Source organism: Oncorhynchus gorbuscha, linkage group LG18 (genome assembly GCF_021184085.1).
Source record: "Oncorhynchus gorbuscha isolate QuinsamMale2020 ecotype Even-year linkage group LG18, OgorEven_v1.0, whole genome shotgun sequence".
NCBI lineage: Eukaryota > Metazoa > Chordata > Actinopteri > Salmoniformes > Salmonidae > Oncorhynchus > Oncorhynchus gorbuscha.
Genome location: NC_060190.1, coordinates 44,878,877 through 44,895,715, shown reverse-complemented (window position 1 = coordinate 44,895,715; position 16,839 = coordinate 44,878,877). Strand labels below are relative to the sequence as shown.

The 16,839-nt window shown below is 43.6% G+C and overlaps 13 non-coding genes across 13 annotated transcripts; all 13 read right to left on the bottom strand.

Moving 5' to 3' along the window:
* Positions 1–317: 317 nt before the first annotated feature.
* On the bottom strand, positions 318–459 carry LOC124004481. The gene has a single exon (XR_006833464.1). It is a non-coding gene; the product is annotated as a U4 spliceosomal RNA (small nuclear RNA).
* A 1,130-nt stretch (positions 460–1,589) lies between these two features.
* On the bottom strand, positions 1,590–1,731 carry LOC124004480. The gene has a single exon (XR_006833463.1). It is a non-coding gene; the product is annotated as a U4 spliceosomal RNA (small nuclear RNA).
* A 1,127-nt stretch (positions 1,732–2,858) lies between these two features.
* LOC124004479 lies at positions 2,859–3,000 on the bottom strand. The gene has a single exon (XR_006833462.1). It is a non-coding gene; the product is annotated as a U4 spliceosomal RNA (small nuclear RNA).
* Positions 3,001–4,128: 1,128 nt separating this feature from the next.
* Positions 4,129–4,270, bottom strand: LOC124004478. The gene has a single exon (XR_006833461.1). It is a non-coding gene; the product is annotated as a U4 spliceosomal RNA (small nuclear RNA).
* A 1,128-nt stretch (positions 4,271–5,398) lies between these two features.
* On the bottom strand, positions 5,399–5,540 carry LOC124004477. The gene has a single exon (XR_006833460.1). It is a non-coding gene; the product is annotated as a U4 spliceosomal RNA (small nuclear RNA).
* Positions 5,541–6,671: 1,131 nt separating this feature from the next.
* Positions 6,672–6,813, bottom strand: LOC124004476. The gene has a single exon (XR_006833459.1). It is a non-coding gene; the product is annotated as a U4 spliceosomal RNA (small nuclear RNA).
* Positions 6,814–7,944: 1,131 nt separating this feature from the next.
* On the bottom strand, positions 7,945–8,086 carry LOC124004475. Its single transcript, XR_006833458.1, has one exon. It is a non-coding gene; the product is annotated as a U4 spliceosomal RNA (small nuclear RNA).
* Positions 8,087–9,214: 1,128 nt separating this feature from the next.
* Positions 9,215–9,356, bottom strand: LOC124004473. The gene has a single exon (XR_006833457.1). It is a non-coding gene; the product is annotated as a U4 spliceosomal RNA (small nuclear RNA).
* A 1,131-nt stretch (positions 9,357–10,487) lies between these two features.
* LOC124004472 lies at positions 10,488–10,629 on the bottom strand. Its single transcript, XR_006833456.1, has one exon. It is a non-coding gene; the product is annotated as a U4 spliceosomal RNA (small nuclear RNA).
* Positions 10,630–11,755: 1,126 nt separating this feature from the next.
* On the bottom strand, positions 11,756–11,897 carry LOC124004467. The gene has a single exon (XR_006833451.1). It is a non-coding gene; the product is annotated as a U4 spliceosomal RNA (small nuclear RNA).
* Positions 11,898–13,026: 1,129 nt separating this feature from the next.
* Positions 13,027–13,168, bottom strand: LOC124004457. Its single transcript, XR_006833441.1, has one exon. It is a non-coding gene; the product is annotated as a U4 spliceosomal RNA (small nuclear RNA).
* Positions 13,169–14,296: 1,128 nt separating this feature from the next.
* LOC124004435 lies at positions 14,297–14,438 on the bottom strand. The gene has a single exon (XR_006833420.1). It is a non-coding gene; the product is annotated as a U4 spliceosomal RNA (small nuclear RNA).
* A 1,127-nt stretch (positions 14,439–15,565) lies between these two features.
* On the bottom strand, positions 15,566–15,707 carry LOC124004446. The gene has a single exon (XR_006833430.1). It is a non-coding gene; the product is annotated as a U4 spliceosomal RNA (small nuclear RNA).
* Between the last annotated feature and the right edge of the window lie 1,132 nt (positions 15,708–16,839).

Below are 16,839 nucleotides of genomic sequence, written 5' to 3'. Positions count from 1 at the left end.
TCTTGCCATAGCTGCCTCTAGAGGAGGCAAGACAAAGTGGGTAAATTGTGGCTTTGGGTAACGTACTACTTGGAACAATTGGAGGCAGTGTGGGGGCAAAGCTGAAATTGTGGGCCCAAACCCGCTGTTGCTGAGTTCATTCTCCCGAACACTACTTCTGACACAGCATATACTACTGACACCTTTTTTCTGTTTCTACCTAGTTGCAAGATAATGTTCAACTGTCAGCTGAAACATCAAAAGGGTTATAGAATAAATGAGTTGGATGCAGCCCATGTTTGGTCTTGTCACTATCTTCTCTTTCACATTTATAGCAGTCTCACATGAGACTATCAAAAATTGCCAAGGCTGACTATATTTCAAGTCATCCCAAGCGGGGTATTGGGTTAAGTTTTCAACCAGCAATAATCACGCCTCAGATGCACTTCATAGGCTACGATATCGCCTCTGCGAAAGAATGGCATATTACAGCTACTCAAACTGTTTACAGTGTCTTGCACAGCTTCTCCTTTAACGGTAATATCGTGTTTTAACATTGCAATGTCTAGCAGTTCGCCCCCTACCTACCACTTTGGTGGATTCTTGATTACATGTCATTCATGGCAAGGTGGGGTACTTATTCAATAGATGTGACCTTTTTCCAGTAGTAAAAAAACAATATCGAGAGCAAAGCATGTTGGGTAAGCTGCACCACTGGTTCAGCTGCAATGGGTCGCAAACCCAAAACCTTTTCAACTCAACCTTGCCACCGCTGCCTCTAGTGGAAGTGTATAACGTGGCTAAGGGTACCTTACTTCTTGCAAGAATTAGAGGCAGTGTGGGGGCAATACTGGAATTGTGGACCAATACCCCTGTTGCTGAACCTATTCTCCCCAAGACTACTTCTGACTATATTTCATGTCGTTCCAATGTAGAGTTTTGGGTTAAGTTGTCACCCAACAATAACCACTCCTCGGATGGACCTCATAGGCTATGATAATGCCACTGCGATAGAATTTCAGAATTCAGCTATTCAAACTGTTTGCAGTATCTCGCACAGCTTCTCCGCAAACTGTATTATTTGTTGTTACATTGGTATGTCTAGCAGTTCGCCCCCTACCTAACACTGGTGGATTCTCGATTCCATGTAATTAATGGCAAGGTGGGGTACTTGTTCAATAGATGTTCCCTTTTTTCCTGGACAAAACCAATATCGAGAGCAAATCACTTTGGGCAATCAGCACCACTGGCTCAGCTGCAATGGGGGTCGAACCCAAAACCTTTTCATGTAAATCTTGCCATAGCTGCCTCTAGAGGAGGCAAGACAAAGTGGGTAAATTGTGGCTTTGGGTAACGTACTACTTGGAACAATTGGAGGCAGTGTGGGGGCAAAGCTGAAATTGTGGGCCCAAACCCGCTGTTGCTGAGTTCATTCTCCCGAACACTACTTCTGACACAGCATATACTACTGACACCTTTTTTCTGTTTCTACCTAGTTGCAAGATAATGTTCAACTGTCAGCTGAAACATCAAAAGGGTTATAGAATAAATGAGTTGGATGCAGCCCATGTTTGGTCTTGTCACTATCTTCTCTTTCACATTTATAGCAGTCTCACATGAGACTATCAAAAATTGCCAAGGCTGACTATATTTCAAGTCATCCCAAGCGGGGTATTGGGTTAAGTTTTCAACCAGCAATAATCACGCCTCAGATGCACTTCATAGGCTACGATATCGCCTCTGCGAAAGAATGGCATATTACAGCTACTCAAACTGTTTACAGTGTCTTGCACAGCTTCTCCTTTAACGGTAATATCGTGTTTTAACATTGCAATGTCTAGCAGTTCGCCCCCTACCTACCACTTTGGTGGATTCTTGATTACATGTCATTCATGGCAAGGTGGGGTACTTATTCAATAGATGTGACCTTTTTCCAGTAGTAAAAAAACAATATCGAGAGCAAAGCATGTTGGGTAAGCTGCACCACTGGTTCAGCTGCAATGGGTCGCAAACCCAAAACCTTTTCAACTCAACCTTGCCACCGCTGCCTCTAGTGGAAGTGTATAACGTGGCTAAGGGTACCTTACTTCTTGCAAGAATTAGAGGCAGTGTGGGGGCAATACTGGAATTGTGGACCAATACCCCTGTTGCTGAACCTATTCTCCCCAAGACTACTTCTGACTATATTTCATGTCGTTCCAATGTAGAGTTTTGGGTTAAGTTGTCACCCAACAATAACCACTCCTCGGATGGACCTCATAGGCTATGATAATGCCACTGCGATAGAATTTCAGAATTCAGCTATTCAAACTGTTTGCAGTATCTCGCACAGCTTCTCCGCAAACTGTATTATTTGTTGTTACATTGGTATGTCTAGCAGTTCGCCCCCTACCTAACACTGGTGGATTCTCGATTCCATGTAATTAATGGCAAGGTGGGGTACTTGTTCAATAGATGTTCCCTTTTTTCCTGGACAAAACCAATATCGAGAGCAAATCACTTTGGGCAATCAGCACCACTGGCTCAGCTGCAATGGGGTCGAACCCAAAACCTTTTCATGTAAATCTTGCCATAGCTGCCTCTAGAGGAGGCAAGACAAAGTGGGTAAAGTGGCTTTGGGTAACGTACTACTTGGAACAATTGGAGGCAGTGTGGGGGCAAAGCTGAAATTGTGGGCCCAAACCCGCTGTTGCTGAGTTCATTCTCCCGAACACTACTTCTGACACAGCATATACTACTGACACCTTTTTTCTGTTTCTACCTAGTTGCAAGATAATGTTCAACTGTCAGCTGAAACATCAAAAGGGTTATAGAATAAATGAGTTGGATGCAGCCCATGTTTGGTCTTGTCACTATCTTCTCTTTCACATTTATAGCAGTCTCACATGAGACTATCAAAAATTGCCAAGGCTGACTATATTTCAAGTCATCCCAAGCGGGGTATTGGGTTAAGTTTTCAACCAGCAATAATCACGCCTCAGATGCACTTCATAGGCTACGATATCGCCTCTGCGAAAGAATGGCATATTACAGCTACTCAAACTGTTTACAGTGTCTTGCACAGCTTCTCCTTTAACGGTAATATCGTGTTTTAACATTGCAATGTCTAGCAGTTCGCCCCCTACCTACCACTTTGGTGGATTCTTGATTACATGTCATTCATGGCAAGGTGGGGTACTTATTCAATAGATGTGACCTTTTTCCAGTAGTAAAAAAACAATATCGAGAGCAAAGCATGTTGGGTAAGCTGCACCACTGGTTCAGCTGCAATGGGTCGCAAACCCAAAACCTTTTCAACTCAACCTTGCCACCGCTGCCTCTAGTGGAAGTGTATAACGTGGCTAAGGGTACCTTACTTCTTGCAAGAATTAGAGGCAGTGTGGGGGCAATACTGGAATTGTGGACCAATACCCCTGTTGCTGAACCTATTCTCCCCAAGACTACTTCTGACTATATTTCATGTCGTTCCAATGTAGAGTTTTGGGTTAAGTTGTCACCCAACAATAACCACTCCTCGGATGGACCTCATAGGCTATGATAATGCCACTGCGATAGAATTTCAGAATTCAGCTATTCAAACTGTTTGCAGTATCTCGCACAGCTTCTCCGCAAACTGTATTATTTGTTGTTACATTGGTATGTCTAGCAGTTCGCCCCCTACCTAACACTGGTGGATTCTCGATTCCATGTAATTAATGGCAAGGTGGGGTACTTGTTCAATAGATGTTCCCTTTTTTCCTGGACAAAACCAATATCGAGAGCAAATCACTTTGGGCAATCAGCACCACTGGCTCAGCTGCAATGGGGGTCGAACCCAAAACCTTTTCATGTAAATCTTGCCATAGCTGCCTCTAGAGGAGGCAAGACAAAGTGGGTAAAGTGGCTTTGGGTAACGTACTACTTGGAACAATTGGAGGCAGTGTGGGGGCAAAGCTGAAATTGTGGGCCCAAACCCGCTGTTGCTGAGTTCATTCTCCCGAACACTACTTCTGACACAGCATATACTACTGACACCTTTTTTCTGTTTCTACCTAGTTGCAAGATAATGTTCAACTGTCAGCTGAAACATCAAAAGGGTTATAGAATAAATGAGTTGGATGCAGCCCATGTTTGGTCTTGTCACTATCTTCTCTTTCACATTTATAGCAGTCTCACATGAGACTATCAAAAATTGCCAAGGCTGACTATATTTCAAGTCATCCCAAGCGGGGTATTGGGTTAAGTTTTCAACCAGCAATAATCACGCCTCAGATGCACTTCATAGGCTACGATATCGCCTCTGCGAAAGAATGGCATATTACAGCTACTCAAACTGTTTACAGTGTCTTGCACAGCTTCTCCTTTAACGGTAATATCGTGTTTTAACATTGCAATGTCTAGCAGTTCGCCCCCTACCTACCACTTTGGTGGATTCTTGATTACATGTCATTCATGGCAAGGTGGGGTACTTATTCAATAGATGTGACCTTTTTCCAGTAGTAAAAAAACAATATCGAGAGCAAAGCATGTTGGGTAAGCTGCACCACTGGTTCAGCTGCAATGGGTCGCAAACCCAAAACCTTTTCAACTCAACCTTGCCACCGCTGCCTCTAGTGGAAGTGTATAACGTGGCTAAGGGTACCTTACTTCTTGCAAGAATTAGAGGCAGTGTGGGGGCAATACTGGAATTGTGGACCAATACCCCTGTTGCTGAACCTATTCTCCCCAAGACTACTTCTGACTATATTTCATGTCGTTCCAATGTAGAGTTTTGGGTTAAGTTGTCACCCAACAATAACCACTCCTCGGATGGACCTCATAGGCTATGATAATGCCACTGCGATAGAATTTCAGAATTCAGCTATTCAAACTGTTTGCAGTATCTCGCACAGCTTCTCCGCAAACTGTATTATTTGTTGTTACATTGGTATGTCTAGCAGTTCGCCCCCTACCTAACACTGGTGGATTCTCGATTCCATGTAATTAATGGCAAGGTGGGGTACTTGTTCAATAGATGTTCCCTTTTTTCCTGGACAAAACCAATATCGAGAGCAAATCACTTTGGGCAATCAGCACCACTGGCTCAGCTGCAATGGGGGTCGAACCCAAAACCTTTTCATGTAAATCTTGCCATAGCTGCCTCTAGAGGAGGCAAGACAAAGTGGGTAAAGTGGCTTTGGGTAACGTACTACTTGGAACAATTGGAGGCAGTGTGGGGGCAAAGCTGAAATTGTGGGCCCAAACCCGCTGTTGCTGAGTTCATTCTCCCGAACACTACTTCTGACACAGCATATACTACTGACACCTTTTTTCTGTTTCTACCTAGTTGCAAGATAATGTTCAACTGTCAGCTGAAACATCAAAAGGGTTATAGAATAAATGAGTTGGATGCAGCCCATGTTTGGTCTTGTCACTATCTTCTCTTTCACATTTATAGCAGTCTCACATGAGACTATCAAAAATTGCCAAGGCTGACTATATTTCAAGTCATCCCAAGCGGGGTATTGGGTTAAGTTTTCAACCAGCAATAATCACGCCTCAGATGCACTTCATAGGCTACGATATCGCCTCTGCGAAAGAATGGCATATTACAGCTACTCAAACTGTTTACAGTGTCTTGCACAGCTTCTCCTTTAACGGTAATATCGTGTTTTAACATTGCAATGTCTAGCAGTTCGCCCCCTACCTACCACTTTGGTGGATTCTTGATTACATGTCATTCATGGCAAGGTGGGGTACTTATTCAATAGATGTGACCTTTTTCCAGTAGTAAAAAAACAATATCGAGAGCAAAGCATGTTGGGTAAGCTGCACCACTGGTTCAGCTGCAATGGGTCGCAAACCCAAAACCTTTTCAACTCAACCTTGCCACCGCTGCCTCTAGTGGAAGTGTATAACGTGGCTAAGGGTACCTTACTTCTTGCAAGAATTAGAGGCAGTGTGGGGGCAATACTGGAATTGTGGACCAATACCCCCTGTTGCTGAACCTATTCTCCCCAAGACTACTTCTGACTATATTTCATGTCGTTCCAATGTAGAGTTTTGGGTTAAGTTGTCACCCAACAATAACCACTCCTCGGATGGACCTCATAGGCTATGATAATGCCACTGCGATAGAATTTCAGAATTCAGCTATTCAAACTGTTTGCAGTATCTCGCACAGCTTCTCCGCAAACTGTATTATTTGTTGTTACATTGGTATGTCTAGCAGTTCGCCCCCTACCTAACACTGGTGGATTCTCGATTCCATGTAATTAATGGCAAGGTGGGGTACTTGTTCAATAGATGTTCCCTTTTTTCCTGGACAAAACCAATATCGAGAGCAAATCACTTTGGGCAATCAGCACCACTGGCTCAGCTGCAATGGGGGTCGAACCCAAAACCTTTTCATGTAAATCTTGCCATAGCTGCCTCTAGAGGAGGCAAGACAAAGTGGGTAAATTGTGGCTTTGGGTAACGTACTACTTGGAACAATTGGAGGCAGTGTGGGGGCAAAGCTGAAATTGTGGGCCCAAACCCGCTGTTGCTGAGTTCATTCTCCCGAACACTACTTCTGACACAGCATATACTACTGACACCTTTTTTCTGTTTCTACCTAGTTGCAAGATAATGTTCAACTGTCAGCTGAAACATCAAAAGGGTTATAGAATAAATGAGTTGGATGCAGCCCATGTTTGGTCTTGTCACTATCTTCTCTTTCACATTTATAGCAGTCTCACATGAGACTATCAAAAATTGCCAAGGCTGACTATATTTCAAGTCATCCCAAGCGGGGTATTGGGTTAAGTTTTCAACCAGCAATAATCACGCCTCAGATGCACTTCATAGGCTACGATATCGCCTCTGCGAAAGAATGGCATATTACAGCTACTCAAACTGTTTACAGTGTCTTGCACAGCTTCTCCTTTAACGGTAATATCGTGTTTTAACATTGCAATGTCTAGCAGTTCGCCCCCTACCTACCACTTTGGTGGATTCTTGATTACATGTCATTCATGGCAAGGTGGGGTACTTATTCAATAGATGTGACCTTTTTCCAGTAGTAAAAAAACAATATCGAGAGCAAAGCATGTTGGGTAAGCTGCACCACTGGTTCAGCTGCAATGGGTCGCAAACCCAAAACCTTTTCAACTCAACCTTGCCACCGCTGCCTCTAGTGGAAGTGTATAACGTGGCTAAGGGTACCTTACTTCTTGCAAGAATTAGAGGCAGTGTGGGGGCAATACTGGAATTGTGGACCAATACCCCCTGTTGCTGAACCTATTCTCCCCAAGACTACTTCTGACTATATTTCATGTCGTTCCAATGTAGAGTTTTGGGTTAAGTTGTCACCCAACAATAACCACTCCTCGGATGGACCTCATAGGCTATGATAATGCCACTGCGATAGAATTTCAGAATTCAGCTATTCAAACTGTTTGCAGTATCTCGCACAGCTTCTCCGCAAACTGTATTATTTGTTGTTACATTGGTATGTCTAGCAGTTCGCCCCCTACCTAACACTGGTGGATTCTCGATTCCATGTAATTAATGGCAAGGTGGGGTACTTGTTCAATAGATGTTCCCTTTTTTCCTGGACAAAACCAATATCGAGAGCAAATCACTTTGGGCAATCAGCACCACTGGCTCAGCTGCAATGGGGGTCGAACCCAAAACCTTTTCATGTAAATCTTGCCATAGCTGCCTCTAGAGGAGGCAAGACAAAGTGGGTAAATTGTGGCTTTGGGTAACGTACTACTTGGAACAATTGGAGGCAGTGTGGGGGCAAAGCTGAAATTGTGGGCCCAAACCCGCTGTTGCTGAGTTCATTCTCCCGAACACTACTTCTGACACAGCATATACTACTGACACCTTTTTTCTGTTTCTACCTAGTTGCAAGATAATGTTCAACTGTCAGCTGAAACATCAAAAGGGTTATAGAATAAATGAGTTGGATGCAGCCCATGTTTGGTCTTGTCACTATCTTCTCTTTCACATTTATAGCAGTCTCACATGAGACTATCAAAAATTGCCAAGGCTGACTATATTTCAAGTCATCCCAAGCGGGGTATTGGGTTAAGTTTTCAACCAGCAATAATCACGCCTCAGATGCACTTCATAGGCTACGATATCGCCTCTGCGAAAGAATGGCATATTACAGCTACTCAAACTGTTTACAGTGTCTTGCACAGCTTCTCCTTTAACGGTAATATCGTGTTTTAACATTGCAATGTCTAGCAGTTCGCCCCCTACCTACCACTTTGGTGGATTCTTGATTACATGTCATTCATGGCAAGGTGGGGTACTTATTCAATAGATGTGACCTTTTTCCAGTAGTAAAAAAACAATATCGAGAGCAAAGCATGTTGGGTAAGCTGCACCACTGGTTCAGCTGCAATGGGTCGCAAACCCAAAACCTTTTCAACTCAACCTTGCCACCGCTGCCTCTAGTGGAAGTGTATAACGTGGCTAAGGGTACCTTACTTCTTGCAAGAATTAGAGGCAGTGTGGGGGCAATACTGGAATTGTGGACCAATACCCCCTGTTGCTGAACCTATTCTCCCCAAGACTACTTCTGACTATATTTCATGTCGTTCCAATGTAGAGTTTTGGGTTAAGTTGTCACCCAACAATAACCACTCCTCGGATGGACCTCATAGGCTATGATAATGCCACTGCGATAGAATTTCAGAATTCAGCTATTCAAACTGTTTGCAGTATCTCGCACAGCTTCTCCGCAAACTGTATTATTTGTTGTTACATTGGTATGTCTAGCAGTTCGCCCCCTACCTAACACTGGTGGATTCTCGATTCCATGTAATTAATGGCAAGGTGGGGTACTTGTTCAATAGATGTTCCCTTTTTTCCTGGACAAAACCAATATCGAGAGCAAATCACTTTGGGCAATCAGCACCACTGGCTCAGCTGCAATGGGGTCGAACCCAAAACCTTTTCATGTAAATCTTGCCATAGCTGCCTCTAGAGGAGGCAAGACAAAGTGGGTAAAGTGGCTTTGGGTAACGTACTACTTGGAACAATTGGAGGCAGTGTGGGGGCAAAGCTGAAATTGTGGGCCCAAACCCGCTGTTGCTGAGTTCATTCTCCCGAACACTACTTCTGACACAGCATATACTACTGACACCTTTTTTCTGTTTCTACCTAGTTGCAAGATAATGTTCAACTGTCAGCTGAAACATCAAAAGGGTTATAGAATAAATGAGTTGGATGCAGCCCATGTTTGGTCTTGTCACTATCTTCTCTTTCACATTTATAGCAGTCTCACATGAGACTATCAAAAATTGCCAAGGCTGACTATATTTCAAGTCATCCCAAGCGGGGTATTGGGTTAAGTTTTCAACCAGCAATAATCACGCCTCAGATGCACTTCATAGGCTACGATATCGCCTCTGCGAAAGAATGGCATATTACAGCTACTCAAACTGTTTACAGTGTCTTGCACAGCTTCTCCTTTAACGGTAATATCGTGTTTTAACATTGCAATGTCTAGCAGTTCGCCCCCTACCTACCACTTTGGTGGATTCTTGATTACATGTCATTCATGGCAAGGTGGGGTACTTATTCAATAGATGTGACCTTTTTCCAGTAGTAAAAAAACAATATCGAGAGCAAAGCATGTTGGGTAAGCTGCACCACTGGTTCAGCTGCAATGGGTCGCAAACCCAAAACCTTTTCAACTCAACCTTGCCACCGCTGCCTCTAGTGGAAGTGTATAACGTGGCTAAGGGTACCTTACTTCTTGCAAGAATTAGAGGCAGTGTGGGGGCAATACTGGAATTGTGGACCAATACCCCCTGTTGCTGAACCTATTCTCCCCAAGACTACTTCTGACTATATTTCATGTCGTTCCAATGTAGAGTTTTGGGTTAAGTTGTCACCCAACAATAACCACTCCTCGGATGGACCTCATAGGCTATGATAATGCCACTGCGATAGAATTTCAGAATTCAGCTATTCAAACTGTTTGCAGTATCTCGCACAGCTTCTCCGCAAACTGTATTATTTGTTGTTACATTGGTATGTCTAGCAGTTCGCCCCCTACCTAACACTGGTGGATTCTCGATTCCATGTAATTAATGGCAAGGTGGGGTACTTGTTCAATAGATGTTCCCTTTTTTCCTGGACAAAACCAATATCGAGAGCAAATCACTTTGGGCAATCAGCACCACTGGCTCAGCTGCAATGGGGGTCGAACCCAAAACCTTTTCATGTAAATCTTGCCATAGCTGCCTCTAGAGGAGGCAAGACAAAGTGGGTAAATTGTGGCTTTGGGTAACGTACTACTTGGAACAATTGGAGGCAGTGTGGGGGCAAAGCTGAAATTGTGGGCCCAAACCCGCTGTTGCTGAGTTCATTCTCCCGAACACTACTTCTGACACAGCATATACTACTGACACCTTTTTTCTGTTTCTACCTAGTTGCAAGATAATGTTCAACTGTCAGCTGAAACATCAAAAGGGTTATAGAATAAATGAGTTGGATGCAGCCCATGTTTGGTCTTGTCACTATCTTCTCTTTCACATTTATAGCAGTCTCACATGAGACTATCAAAAATTGCCAAGGCTGACTATATTTCAAGTCATCCCAAGCGGGGTATTGGGTTAAGTTTTCAACCAGCAATAATCACGCCTCAGATGCACTTCATAGGCTACGATATCGCCTCTGCGAAAGAATGGCATATTACAGCTACTCAAACTGTTTACAGTGTCTTGCACAGCTTCTCCTTTAACGGTAATATCGTGTTTTAACATTGCAATGTCTAGCAGTTCGCCCCCTACCTACCACTTTGGTGGATTCTTGATTACATGTCATTCATGGCAAGGTGGGGTACTTATTCAATAGATGTGACCTTTTTCCAGTAGTAAAAAAACAATATCGAGAGCAAAGCATGTTGGGTAAGCTGCACCACTGGTTCAGCTGCAATGGGTCGCAAACCCAAAACCTTTTCAACTCAACCTTGCCACCGCTGCCTCTAGTGGAAGTGTATAACGTGGCTAAGGGTACCTTACTTCTTGCAAGAATTAGAGGCAGTGTGGGGGCAATACTGGAATTGTGGACCAATACCCCTGTTGCTGAACCTATTCTCCCCAAGACTACTTCTGACTATATTTCATGTCGTTCCAATGTAGAGTTTTGGGTTAAGTTGTCACCCAACAATAACCACTCCTCGGATGGACCTCATAGGCTATGATAATGCCACTGCGATAGAATTTCAGAATTCAGCTATTCAAACTGTTTGCAGTATCTCGCACAGCTTCTCCGCAAACTGTATTATTTGTTGTTACATTGGTATGTCTAGCAGTTCGCCCCCTACCTAACACTGGTGGATTCTCGATTCCATGTAATTAATGGCAAGGTGGGGTACTTGTTCAATAGATGTTCCCTTTTTCCTGGACAAAACCAATATCGAGAGCAAATCACTTTGGGCAATCAGCACCACTGGCTCAGCTGCAATGGGGTCGAACCCAAAACCTTTTCATGTAAATCTTGCCATAGCTGCCTCTAGAGGAGGCAAGACAAAGTGGGTAAAGTGGCTTTGGGTAACGTACTACTTGGAACAATTGGAGGCAGTGTGGGGGCAAAGCTGAAATTGTGGGCCCAAACCCGCTGTTGCTGAGTTCATTCTCCCGAACACTACTTCTGACACAGCATATACTACTGACACCTTTTTTCTGTTTCTACCTAGTTGCAAGATAATGTTCAACTGTCAGCTGAAACATCAAAAGGGTTATAGAATAAATGAGTTGGATGCAGCCCATGTTTGGTCTTGTCACTATCTTCTCTTTCACATTTATAGCAGTCTCACATGAGACTATCAAAAATTGCCAAGGCTGACTATATTTCAAGTCATCCCAAGCGGGGTATTGGGTTAAGTTTTCAACCAGCAATAATCACGCCTCAGATGCACTTCATAGGCTACGATATCGCCTCTGCGAAAGAATGGCATATTACAGCTACTCAAACTGTTTACAGTGTCTTGCACAGCTTCTCCTTTAACGGTAATATCGTGTTTTAACATTGCAATGTCTAGCAGTTCGCCCCCTACCTACCACTTTGGTGGATTCTTGATTACATGTCATTCATGGCAAGGTGGGGTACTTATTCAATAGATGTGACCTTTTTCCAGTAGTAAAAAAACAATATCGAGAGCAAAGCATGTTGGGTAAGCTGCACCACTGGTTCAGCTGCAATGGGTCGCAAACCCAAAACCTTTTCAACTCAACCTTGCCACCGCTGCCTCTAGTGGAAGTGTATAACGTGGCTAAGGGTACCTTACTTCTTGCAAGAATTAGAGGCAGTGTGGGGGCAATACTGGAATTGTGGACCAATACCCCCTGTTGCTGAACCTATTCTCCCCAAGACTACTTCTGACTATATTTCATGTCGTTCCAATGTAGAGTTTTGGGTTAAGTTGTCACCCAACAATAACCACTCCTCGGATGGACCTCATAGGCTATGATAATGCCACTGCGATAGAATTTCAGAATTCAGCTATTCAAACTGTTTGCAGTATCTCGCACAGCTTCTCCGCAAACTGTATTATTTGTTGTTACATTGGTATGTCTAGCAGTTCGCCCCCTACCTAACACTGGTGGATTCTCGATTCCATGTAATTAATGGCAAGGTGGGGTACTTGTTCAATAGATGTTCCCTTTTTTCCTGGACAAAACCAATATCGAGAGCAAATCACTTTGGGCAATCAGCACCACTGGCTCAGCTGCAATGGGGGTCGAACCCAAAACCTTTTCATGTAAATCTTGCCATAGCTGCCTCTAGAGGAGGCAAGACAAAGTGGGTAAAGTGGCTTTGGGTAACGTACTACTTGGAACAATTGGAGGCAGTGTGGGGGCAAAGCTGAAATTGTGGGCCCAAACCCGCTGTTGCTGAGTTCATTCTCCCGAACACTACTTCTGACACAGCATATACTACTGACACCTTTTTTCTGTTTCTACCTAGTTGCAAGATAATGTTCAACTGTCAGCTGAAACATCAAAAGGGTTATAGAATAAATGAGTTGGATGCAGCCCATGTTTGGTCTTGTCACTATCTTCTCTTTCACATTTATAGCAGTCTCACATGAGACTATCAAAAATTGCCAAGGCTGACTATATTTCAAGTCATCCCAAGCGGGGTATTGGGTTAAGTTTTCAACCAGCAATAATCACGCCTCAGATGCACTTCATAGGCTACGATATCGCCTCTGCGAAAGAATGGCATATTACAGCTACTCAAACTGTTTACAGTGTCTTGCACAGCTTCTCCTTTAACGGTAATATCGTGTTTTAACATTGCAATGTCTAGCAGTTCGCCCCCTACCTACCACTTTGGTGGATTCTTGATTACATGTCATTCATGGCAAGGTGGGGTACTTATTCAATAGATGTGACCTTTTTCCAGTAGTAAAAAAACAATATCGAGAGCAAAGCATGTTGGGTAAGCTGCACCACTGGTTCAGCTGCAATGGGTCGCAAACCCAAAACCTTTTCAACTCAACCTTGCCACCGCTGCCTCTAGTGGAAGTGTATAACGTGGCTAAGGGTACCTTACTTCTTGCAAGAATTAGAGGCAGTGTGGGGGCAATACTGGAATTGTGGACCAATACCCCCTGTTGCTGAACCTATTCTCCCCAAGACTACTTCTGACTATATTTCATGTCGTTCCAATGTAGAGTTTTGGGTTAAGTTGTCACCCAACAATAACCACTCCTCGGATGGACCTCATAGGCTATGATAATGCCACTGCGATAGAATTTCAGAATTCAGCTATTCAAACTGTTTGCAGTATCTCGCACAGCTTCTCCGCAAACTGTATTATTTGTTGTTACATTGGTATGTCTAGCAGTTCGCCCCCTACCTAACACTGGTGGATTCTCGATTCCATGTAATTAATGGCAAGGTGGGGTACTTGTTCAATAGATGTTCCCTTTTTCCTGGACAAAACCAATATCGAGAGCAAATCACTTTGGGCAATCAGCACCACTGGCTCAGCTGCAATGGGGGTCGAACCCAAAACCTTTTCATGTAAATCTTGCCATAGCTGCCTCTAGAGGAGGCAAGACAAAGTGGGTAAAGTGGCTTTGGGTAACGTACTACTTGGAACAATTGGAGGCAGTGTGGGGGCAAAGCTGAAATTGTGGGCCCAAACCCGCTGTTGCTGAGTTCATTCTCCCGAACACTACTTCTGACACAGCATATACTACTGACACCTTTTTTCTGTTTCTACCTAGTTGCAAGATAATGTTCAACTGTCAGCTGAAACATCAAAAGGGTTATAGAATAAATGAGTTGGATGCAGCCCATGTTTGGTCTTGTCACTATCTTCTCTTTCACATTTATAGCAGTCTCACATGAGACTATCAAAAATTGCCAAGGCTGACTATATTTCAAGTCATCCCAAGCGGGGTATTGGGTTAAGTTTTCAACCAGCAATAATCACGCCTCAGATGGACTTCATAGGCTACGATATCGCCTCTGCGAAAGAATGGCATATTACAGCTACTCAAACTGTTTACAGTGTCTTGCACAGCTTCTCCTTTAACGGTAATATCGTGTTTTAACATTGCAATGTCTAGCAGTTCGCCCCCTACCTACCACTTTGGTGGATTCTTGATTACATGTCATTCATGGCAAGGTGGGGTACTTATTCAATAGATGTGACCTTTTTCCAGTAGTAAAAAAACAATATCGAGAGCAAAGCATGTTGGGTAAGCTGCACCACTGGTTCAGCTGCAATGGGTCGCAAACCCAAAACCTTTTCAACTCAACCTTGCCACCGCTGCCTCTAGTGGAAGTGTATAACGTGGCTAAGGGTACCTTACTTCTTGCAAGAATTAGAGGCAGTGTGGGGGCAATACTGGAATTGTGGACCAATACCCCTGTTGCTGAACCTATTCTCCCCAAGACTACTTCTGACTATATTTCATGTCGTTCCAATGTAGAGTTTTGGGTTAAGTTGTCACCCAACAATAACCACTCCTCGGATGGACCTCATAGGCTATGATAATGCCACTGCGATAGAATTTCAGAATTCAGCTATTCAAACTGTTTGCAGTATCTCGCACAGCTTCTCCGCAAACTGTATTATTTGTTGTTACATTGGTATGTCTAGCAGTTCGCCCCCTACCTAACACTGGTGGATTCTCGATTCCATGTAATTAATGGCAAGGTGGGGTACTTGTTCAATAGATGTTCCCTTTTTCCTGGACAAAACCAATATCGAGAGCAAATCACTTTGGGCAATCAGCACCACTGGCTCAGCTGCAATGGGGGTCGAACCCAAAACCTTTTCATGTAAATCTTGCCATAGCTGCCTCTAGAGGAGGCAAGACAAAGTGGGTAAAGTGGCTTTGGGTAACGTACTACTTGGAACAATTGGAGGCAGTGTGGGGGCAAAGCTGAAATTGTGGGCCCAAACCCGCTGTTGCTGAGTTCATTCTCCCGAACACTACTTCTGACACAGCATATACTACTGACACCTTTTTTCTGTTTCTACCTAGTTGCAAGATAATGTTCAACTGTCAGCTGAAACATCAAAAGGGTTATAGAATAAATGAGTTGGATGCAGCCCATGTTTGGTCTTGTCACTATCTTCTCTTTCACATTTATAGCAGTCTCACATGAGACTATCAAAAATTGCCAAGGCTGACTATATTTCAAGTCATCCCAAGCGGGGTATTGGGTTAAGTTTTCAACCAGCAATAATCACGCCTCAGATGCACTTCATAGGCTACGATATCGCCTCTGCGAAAGAATGGCATATTACAGCTACTCAAACTGTTTACAGTGTCTTGCACAGCTTCTCCTTTAACGGTAATATCGTGTTTTAACATTGCAATGTCTAGCAGTTCGCCCCCTACCTACCACTTTGGTGGATTCTTGATTACATGTCATTCATGGCAAGGTGGGGTACTTATTCAATAGATGTGACCTTTTTCCAGTAGTAAAAAAACAATATCGAGAGCAAAGCATGTTGGGTAAGCTGCACCACTGGTTCAGCTGCAATGGGTCGCAAACCCAAAACCTTTTCAACTCAACCTTGCCACCGCTGCCTCTAGTGGAAGTGTATAACGTGGCTAAGGGTACCTTACTTCTTGCAAGAATTAGAGGCAGTGTGGGGGCAATACTGGAATTGTGGACCAATACCCCCTGTTGCTGAACCTATTCTCCCCAAGACTACTTCTGACTATATTTCATGTCGTTCCAATGTAGAGTTTTGGGTTAAGTTGTCACCCAACAATAACCACTCCTCGGATGGACCTCATAGGCTATGATAATGCCACTGCGATAGAATTTCAGAATTCAGCTATTCAAACTGTTTGCAGTATCTCGCACAGCTTCTCCGCAAACTGTATTATTTGTTGTTACATTGGTATGTCTAGCAGTTCGCCCCCTACCTAACACTGGTGGATTCTCGATTCCATGTAATTAATGGCAAGGTGGGGTACTTGTTCAATAGATGTTCCCTTTTTTCCTGGACAAAACCAATATCGAGAGCAAATCACTTTGGGCAATCAGCACCACTGGCTCAGCTGCAATGGGGGTCGAACCCAAAACCTTTTCATGTAAATCTTGCCATAGCTGCCTCTAGAGGAGGCAAGACAAAGTGGGTAAATTGTGGCTTTGGGTAACGTACTACTTGGAACAATTGGAGGCAGTGTGGGGGCAAAGCTGAAATTGTGGGCCCAAACCCGCTGTTGCTGAGTTCATTCTCCCGAACACTACTTCTGACACAGCATATACTACTGACACCTTTTTTCTGTTTCTACCTAGTTGCAAGATAATGTTCAACTGTCAGCTGAAACATCAAAAGGGTTATAGAATAAATGAGTTGGATGCAGCCCATGTTTGGTCTTGTCACTATCTTCTCTTTCACATTTATAGCAGT